Genomic DNA, 8,710 nt, shown 5'->3' on the forward strand with positions numbered 1-8,710 from the left:
AGGGGTGATTATGAGCCACGCCTGTTTGTGATATAGACCCTCCCAAGGGTTGCAGATGCGCTGGAGCCTATCCAAGCTACCCTCGGTAGTAGGCTGGGGACAACCTGAACTGGTTACCAGCCAATCCCAGAGCACACACAGACAACCAACAATTCACACCCACATTCACAACTACAGATAATTTGGAGTGGTCAATCGGCTTACCAAATATATCTTTGGAATGTGGGAGAAAACTGGAGTACCCGGAGGACACCCATGCAGGCACAGGGAGAACATGCAAACTCCACACAGGAAGGTCAGAACTGGAATTGAACCCTGCACCTCTGAACTGTGAGGCGACATGCTAACCTACGTCACCATGCCGCCTGTTATATCATTGTACTTTTATTTTTTAATCATTTATAATTTTTTATTTTTTCTGGTCCCTTGTATTAACCTGCAAAAACGCTTCTCAAATTGAGAAGGTGGCTCATCAAATTAAATGATTAGTAAAACCACTCCACAAAGAAAACGTGATTTTGAGCCTTGCCATTTAGTACATAACATAACGTAACAAAGACGAGACACCAAAGGAAACGTGAAACGCATACAGCAACTTATATGCAGAAATTGTTATTTTAAAAAGCTCTATAAATAAAGTTGAGCTGAGTTGAATAAACCACACCAAAACAAAACACCACTGATATCAACATGTCACAGCATTACATTACATTACATTACATTACAGCTTTGTGATTATGATGCAAAATGAAATGGGAGAAGTCCAATAACGCAATATTACATCATATCTACCGTTTTTTTCCATGTATAATGCGCAAAATTTAACAAATTTATTGTCCTAAAATCTGGGGTGCGCATTATACATGGGTACAATTTTTATTTATTTTTTAAATTTTTTTTTTTTTTTAAGAAAATCATGGTACAACAATTTTTGAAGAAAATCTTGTCACGGATAGAGTGTGGAAAGGAGCGGGGCGACCAATTGCAGCTTGGACCAGGGTTTATTGGAGGAACTCAAAACACAGACTTGGTAAACTAATTGTGATAAATAACTGGAACATCACTCAAATATTGGTGATCCCGTTGAGAGTCTCACATATTTCTTCGCTATCGAGTTTGCTACTGCATGCGCAGTGATACTGACCGGCAGAATAACATCCGGTTGTTCCCAAAGATGATCTTTTTTCTGAAATAATTTTACGTTTACGGACTTAAGTAACCCGGCCGGGTCATACCAAAGACTATAAAAATGGGACCCATTGCCTCCCTGCTTGGCACTCAGCATTAAGGGTTGGAATTGGGGGGTTAGATCACCAAATGATTCCCGAGCGCGGCGCCGCTGCTGCTCACTGCTCCCTTCTTCCCCAGGGGATGGATCAAAATCACACGGGGATGGGTCAAATGCAGAGGACAAATTTCACCACACCCAGATGCGTGTGACGATCATTGGGACTTTAAAAAAAAAAAAAAAAGTCAAAATTTGGGTGCGTATTATACATGGGTACAGGCTATTTTCCAGCATCGAGATGCCATTTTTAGGGTGCGTATTATACATGGGGGCGCATTATACATCGAAAAAAATGGCATACAAACGTGGTGGGGGTGGGGGGGGGGGGGTGGTTGAAAAAAAAGAGTGAGAGAGTCAGAGGAGTTGGAGGTGATTAGCCATAATAAGGGAGTGAATTTCTCTTGTGGATTGCTGACTCCATTTCTACCAAGCTCTACTGATGGAGAATAATGTCCAAGACAGCAGCAGAGGGAACAATCTTTTCTCATTCGGTGATATTGAGTGCTGTTTCAATTGCATGTGAGGAACAACATGCATCAATAATTCTATCATTATAAAATGTCTTGTTTTAATCATAGGATGTCTTGCCCAATCTTTGTTCACCTTGGCATGCCCACCCGCTTCAATCTCTCCCTTCATTTCTCTAGTTATCACAAAAAAGGCATCAGCTGGCATAACACCATTTCATTATTTACTCACCAAGTAGAAGAGCATAATTCTCAAAGGGAAAGTGATCAAGTATTTGTTGCTTTCAATAGTGGGCTAAAAGTGTTGATGTTATCATTTTAACTAACTACTACTAATTTTACTATGCATTTGTCCAAAATATTTTGGCTGTTTTCATGCTGACAATCACATCTCATGCTGATAACAGGTTTAAATACCACATATTTTATTATAATCAGCCCCGGCCAAAGGTACGCAAGTCCCACAGGAACCATATCCTACTTGTTTCATATCTCTCCCTACTCAAACACACCTGATTCAAATGATCAGCTCAACTGCAAGCTCTGTAGAAACCTGAAAGGATCCTGGTCATTTGAATCAGAAGCAGGATATAGCTCTCATGGCGCGAGGGTTCCTTATCCCTGGATCAGCGTCCTAACATGAATAGCAAAAAGCCGTGTGTAATAGGTGCCGCCCAGAAATGTGTTGTTTGCCTGTTAATAGTTGAAACATTAAATATCCCACAAGCAATTGTCCTAAAATATTAATTATCACTTCAATTACCCGCCCAGAAATGTGTTGTTTGCCTATGTTAATAGTTGAAACATTAAATATCGCACAAGCAATTGTCCTAAAATATTAATTATCATTTCAATTACCCTTGAAAATAAAGAACAGCTAACACATGGAGCACAAGGTCATTGGTGTTTGTGTAGCCTGTAAAAATATCAATCGGAATCAATCTGGCAAAAAGGTCAAAATACGCAATTTGAAGTATTCACATTTTCTAAATGTAAACGTACGTAATTACCTTTATTATCATAACCATAACATCAGGAAGTACCTAAAAATTGACAAAGTTATAGTTTTAATGTTGCCAGGAACACATCCCTAGTTTTAATAAAAACGTTTAAAGTTTTAAATCTTTGAAATATCTATAGAAAATTGGAAAGATTATGCTGACCGCAAACTCTCAGCTCCAGACCACTGGAAGTTAATTTCCAATATCAGGTGAGGACATCTGAGATTTTAACCCCTTAAAAGATGAGGACCTCTCAACAGCCTCACAATGATGATTCAGTGTCAACCAAACAACTTTAAAGATCCCATTTAGCTTACAGTTCATGTCCTGAGGTATTATTAGCCATTGGTTATTTTATTGTTGGACTGCTAATTATGTATTTTTTTTAGGTGAAATGAAAAATTATGAAATAATACGTAGTAGGTCTGGCACTGATTCATGAAACCTCTCAGCCAATATGCCTTAACTATAAAAATCGCCTTGTCACACTCGACTGTTAGTCAGGACATCACATGTTTATGTTCCACCGCTGTCTTGCTCAGTGCACCGGATACACGGCGGAGACATTGGAGCCAAAATAACATAAAACACATAAAGAATGATTAGGTTGTTGTGGGGCTCACTTGTGGATTCAAAGTCCATGGAGCAACGCACATCAAATTTTGTGTTTCGATAACCACCAAAGATTTCCCAGGTGCCACACAAGAAGAGCAGTGTCACCAAAACTTCATGGTATTTTATGTCTATGAGGGAAACAATACTTTAGTATTAGGAATAATACCATAGTTTAGTCGTCCTCTGTCCCCCCCTCCGTCCTTGTCCACAAAAAGGGCTTCGTCCATCCATCAATCGTCAGCCCATGAAAAAGTCAACAAAAAAGTTCCCTTGTGGGGCTTTCATTTCTCATGCTAAAAAAGTACCACTGAAACAAGCTCAGAATAGATGCTGGTACTGTCAGTTACAAGGTTAGGCAGCTTGGCTAGTAGTCGCTTGCCTGAGCCCACTTCCCATGTGTACAAGCATTGTTGTTTTGGATTTTTTTTTCCCAACTAAAGGGACTTTATGTGTTACAGCTAGTTTTGTTGTGCGTGTACCTAGAGTGAGTACCGTATTTTTCGGACTATAAGTCGCGTTTTTTTTCATAGCTTGGGTGGGGGGGGGCGACTTATACTGAGGAGCGACTTATATGTGAATTTTTTCACAAATTTTCAAAATTCCCCCAAAAAAAGTGATACCGCGATAAACGAACCGCGATGTAGCAAGGGATTACTGTAATTTGAATTTCAAGTGACTTCAGCGGCGTGGCGGTTGTTTACATAAAAGTCAAAGATTCGATCACGGAATGACGAAGGGCCCCACGTACTACCGCCATCATGAGCGGCTTTGTTTGTAAGTGACACGAAGAGTTTGAAGGATTTAATGATTTGGAGTGACACAGAAGGTTTGAAAAACTATTATGGCTTTTATGCACGCCCGGTCCTACTCTACGGATCTCTCTTTCACCTCCGTGGATGGAAGTCGGGGGCCGGCGCTCGGCCAGGTGGCTGTCCGGGGACGGTGGATGGGGCTCGGACATGGCTTTTACGCACGCCCGGTCCTACTTTACGGAGCTCTCTTTCACCTCCGTGGATGGAAGTCGGGGGCCGGCGTTCGGCCAGGTGGCTGTCCGGGGACGGTGGATGGGGCTCTGACATGGCTTTTACGCACGCACGGTCCTATTCTATGGAGCTCTCTTCCACCTCCGTGGCTGGAAGTGCCACCTCCGGGGATGGAAGTCCACGCCGCCACATGCCTGGAAGTCGACGCCGGTGCTTGGGGCCGTGTGGCGGTGAACTATTTATGTTATAGTTATTTGATATATTTTATTTCGTGTAGCAACTTGTATATGTTTTTATCGTTACAGTTCAGTAGTTGTTGGCTCGTTGAACTCTTGTTTTGTTAAATGAAGAGCCGTTTACCAAACCCACGTCTTTCCTGGTACTTTGTTAACGCTACAATATTGTTATATACTAGATCTGTGGAATAACGACGAGGCTGACGTCAGCCGCGCACGCGCGGCGTTGTTGACAAAGGATGAGGAATTTGATCGATGTATTTAATGATTTGGAATGACACAGATGGTTTGATAATATTATTGCTTGTATAATAGTTATTTGATATATAATTTATATATCGTTATATGGGCCTGTGGAATATTTTGAAGTGCAAGCGCCGTCAGCGGCGAGCACCCGGCCGGCATTGTTGACATAAAGGACGATCGATGGATTTAATGAATTGGAGTGACACAGATGGTTTTATAAACGTGTTATTTATGTAATAATTATTTGATTAACTCTGAATGTTACGTCAGGGCCGTTCTCAGCTCTTCGTTTGTGTTTATGTCACGTTAGCATACCTATCGTTTAGCCTGTTGTTGCTCGTTCATGTCTGTTCTTGGTGTTGGATTTTGTCGAATAAATTTCCCCCAAAATGGGATTTATACTCCGGAGCGATTTATATATGTTTTTTTTTCACGTTATTGTGCATTTTATGGCTAATGCGACGTATACTCCGGAGCGACTTTTAGTCAGAGAAATACGGTACCAGTTTACTTGAGAACATGTTTTCTCTTAGTGCTTTCCTCGTGTACACGCTTTTTTATTTGGGTTTTTTTTTCTCACTAAAGGGACCTTCTGTGTGAGTGGTTAGTGTTGTTGTGCGTGTACCTAGAGTGAGTAACCATTTGTTTGAGATCATGTTTTCTGTTACTACTTTATTTTGACTGATTGTTGTTTTCTTTATTTGCTTCTATGAGTGATGCACATTGTGCAAATTCTCATTTTACTCAGTTTTATAATTCGGGCTGAAGACCGGAAAAACAGTGGGCTGTTGTACTTTTGATTCAGCCTTGTGTTACTTTACAGTTCATTACTGGTGGCTCACAGCGCGGTAAGCAGTCATGGAGGACCCAGTTATTTATAGTAGATACAACCATAGACCAAATAATTGTAAAACAACAACAACAGATAAACAAAACTAAAAGGTCCGGGGATAATTTTTATATGCTAGTCCAGTCCTGGTTTGGATGCTGCGTAATGCTCTATTGAAAATATAGTAATTCAGATAAACAAAATTAAAAAGTCCGCGGACAATTTTTATATGCGAGTTCAGTCCTGGTTTGGATGCTGCGTAATGCTATATTGAAAATATGGTAATTCACTGTAAGTTTGGCGAGAATTGTCATTCACAAATATGTTGCAATAAACACATATAGTACAAACATTCAATATATAATATATACATTCTACTTGAAAAAAAGCAGTTTGAAGACAGGTCAGGGACAATCAATTGAGAAAAAAAGGACATTTTGTCCAGTTGCGTTTGTACAAGTGTCTGTAAAATTGCTATTTAAAAAGCAGGTTTGTCCTACAATTACTATAGAATTCTGGAAATAACACGCCCCTTTTAAAAAAAAAATAAAGGGGAAGGCGATCCCAAAATCTTCTACAATAATATGTTCTATGAACCCCCACTAGTCTAATCAATATTACATTAATGGAATCTGAATCATCACCCCCCCACCCCCCTGACACACACACACCATCATCATCATCATCGGCGGTCACTCGGGACGAGTATGACTGTCTTCTTCTCAGGGTCGTCTACTTGTGGGTCCGCAGGTGGGCGTAGAGGCCGATCCGGGATCCACATATTTTTGTGCAGTGTGGGCAGGGGAAAGTGGTGGTGGGTTGTGGTCGTGCTGGAGCCTGTTTTTGTCTTTCCTTACGGAGTTGTCGTTTGGTTTCTGCGACACGGCGGAGTTCCTTTTCGTGATGTGCTGCACCTTCTTGCACCGCTGCCCTCCAGCAGTTCCTGTTCAAGGCGATGCGCTCCCAGTCCTGAGATGTTATTTGGAATTTCTTGAGATTGGTCTTGAGGTTGTCCTTAAAACGTTTCTTTTGCCCGCCCGGGGCTCGCGGACCTCTCTCCAGCTGGGAGTATAACATCTGTTTGGGGAGGCGGGTGTCAGCCATGCGGATGAGATGTCCTGTCTATCGGAGTTGATGCTGCATTATTAAGGTGGTGATGCTCGGTATCCTGGCTTCCTCCAGAACGCTGATGTTTGTGCGTCTGTCCTCCCATTTGATCCTGAGTATTTTCCTCAAGGTTCTCTGGTGGTGTTGTTCAAGAGCTCTTAGGTGCCTGCTGTAAGTTGTCCATGATTCTGCCCCATAAAGTAAGGTGGGGAGAACCACAGCTTTGTAAACCAGGAGCTTGGTGTCAACCCGGAGGTCTCTGTCTTCAAAGACTCTTTTCCGGAGTCTGGCATACGCTCCACTGGCACAGCTCAGGCGATGGTTGACCTCAGAGTCAATGTCCGCTTTGGAGGAGAGAAGGCAGCCGAGGTAGGGGAAGTGTTGAACATATTCAAGTGCAGTGTTGTCCACATTTATGATGGGCGGAGTAGATGGCTGGTTGGGTGGGGGTTGATGTAGCACCTGGGTCTTCTTGATGTTCACGGTCAGACCCAGGGCTCTGTATGCCTTAGCGAAGGAGTTCAGGATGCCCTGGAGGTCTTCTGCAGAGTGTGCTGCAATGGCATTATCGTCTGCATACTGGAGCTCCACGACCGTGGTGGTTCTGATCTTGGTTTTGGCTTTGAACCTGTTAAGGTTGAAGAGCCTGCCTTCCGTTCTGTACCAAATTGGGATTCCGTGTGGTAGTTCTTCGTTGATGAGGTGGAGTATGGCGGCAATGAAGACAGAGAACAGGGTGGGTGCAATGATGCATCCCTGTTTGACCCCTGTCTCTACAGTGAAAGGCTCAGTCAAGGAGCTGTTGTTGAGCACTGTGGCTGTCATTCCGTCATGTAATAAACGCAGTATTCTGACGTATTTATCCGGGCAACCATACCTCAGAAGGATGCTCCATAGGGCCCGGCGATCCACCGTGTCAAAGGCTTTTGTCAGGTCTATGAAAGCCATGAACAAAGGCTGTTTATGCTCACGGCATTTCTCATGGAGTTGGCGTGCTGTAAAAATCATGTCTGCAGTGCCTCTAGATGGGCGAAAACCGCACTGCGATTCTGGGAGAACTTCCTCAGACAGTGGCAGGAGGCGATTGGCAAGAACACGAGCAAGTACTTTGCCAACTGTTGAAAGGATCGAGATGCCCCCATAGTTTCCGCAATCCGCTTTGTCCCCTTTCTTGAAAATGGTCACTATCAGAGCATCCCTGTGCTCCGAGGGGAGTACTTCTTTTTCCCAGACCTTCAGAAAGAGGGAATGGAGGTGACGCTGGAGCTCTAGTCCACCTTCCTTTAGGACGGGTCGCGGGGGCAGCAGCTCTAGGAGGGACTCGCAGACTTCCCTTCCCCAGCCACTTCATCCAGCTCATCCCGGGGGATCCCAAGGCGTTCCCAGGCCAGCTGAGAGACATAGTCTCTCCAGCACGTCCTGGGTCGTCGCCGGGGTCTCCTACCGGCGGGACATGCCCGGAACACCTCCCCAGGGAGGCGTCCAGGAGGCATCCTGATGAGATGCCCGAGCCACCTCATCTGGCTCCTCTCAATGTGGAGGACCAGCGGCTCTACTCCGAGTCTCTCCCGGATGACCAAGCTTCTCACCTTATCCCTAAGGGAGAGCCCGGACACCCTGCGGAGGAAACTCATTTCGGCCGCTTGTATCCTGGATCTCGTTCTTTCGGTCACGACCCATAGCTCGTGACCATAGGTGAGGGTAGGAGCATAGATCGACCGGTAAATCTGAAGCTTTCCCTTTTGGCTCAGCTCTCTCTTCACCACGACAGACCGGTTTTGAGTCCGCATTACTGCCGACGCTGCACCAATCCGCCTGTCGATCTCACGCTCCAACCTGCCCTCACTTGTGAACAAGACCCCAAGATACTTGAACTCCTCCACTTGGGGCAGGATCTCATCCCCGATCCGGAGAGGGCATTCCACCCTTTTCCGACCG

This window comes from Syngnathus acus, chromosome 3, assembly GCF_901709675.1.
Source record: "Syngnathus acus chromosome 3, fSynAcu1.2, whole genome shotgun sequence".
Classification (NCBI taxonomy): domain Eukaryota; kingdom Metazoa; phylum Chordata; class Actinopteri; order Syngnathiformes; family Syngnathidae; genus Syngnathus; species Syngnathus acus.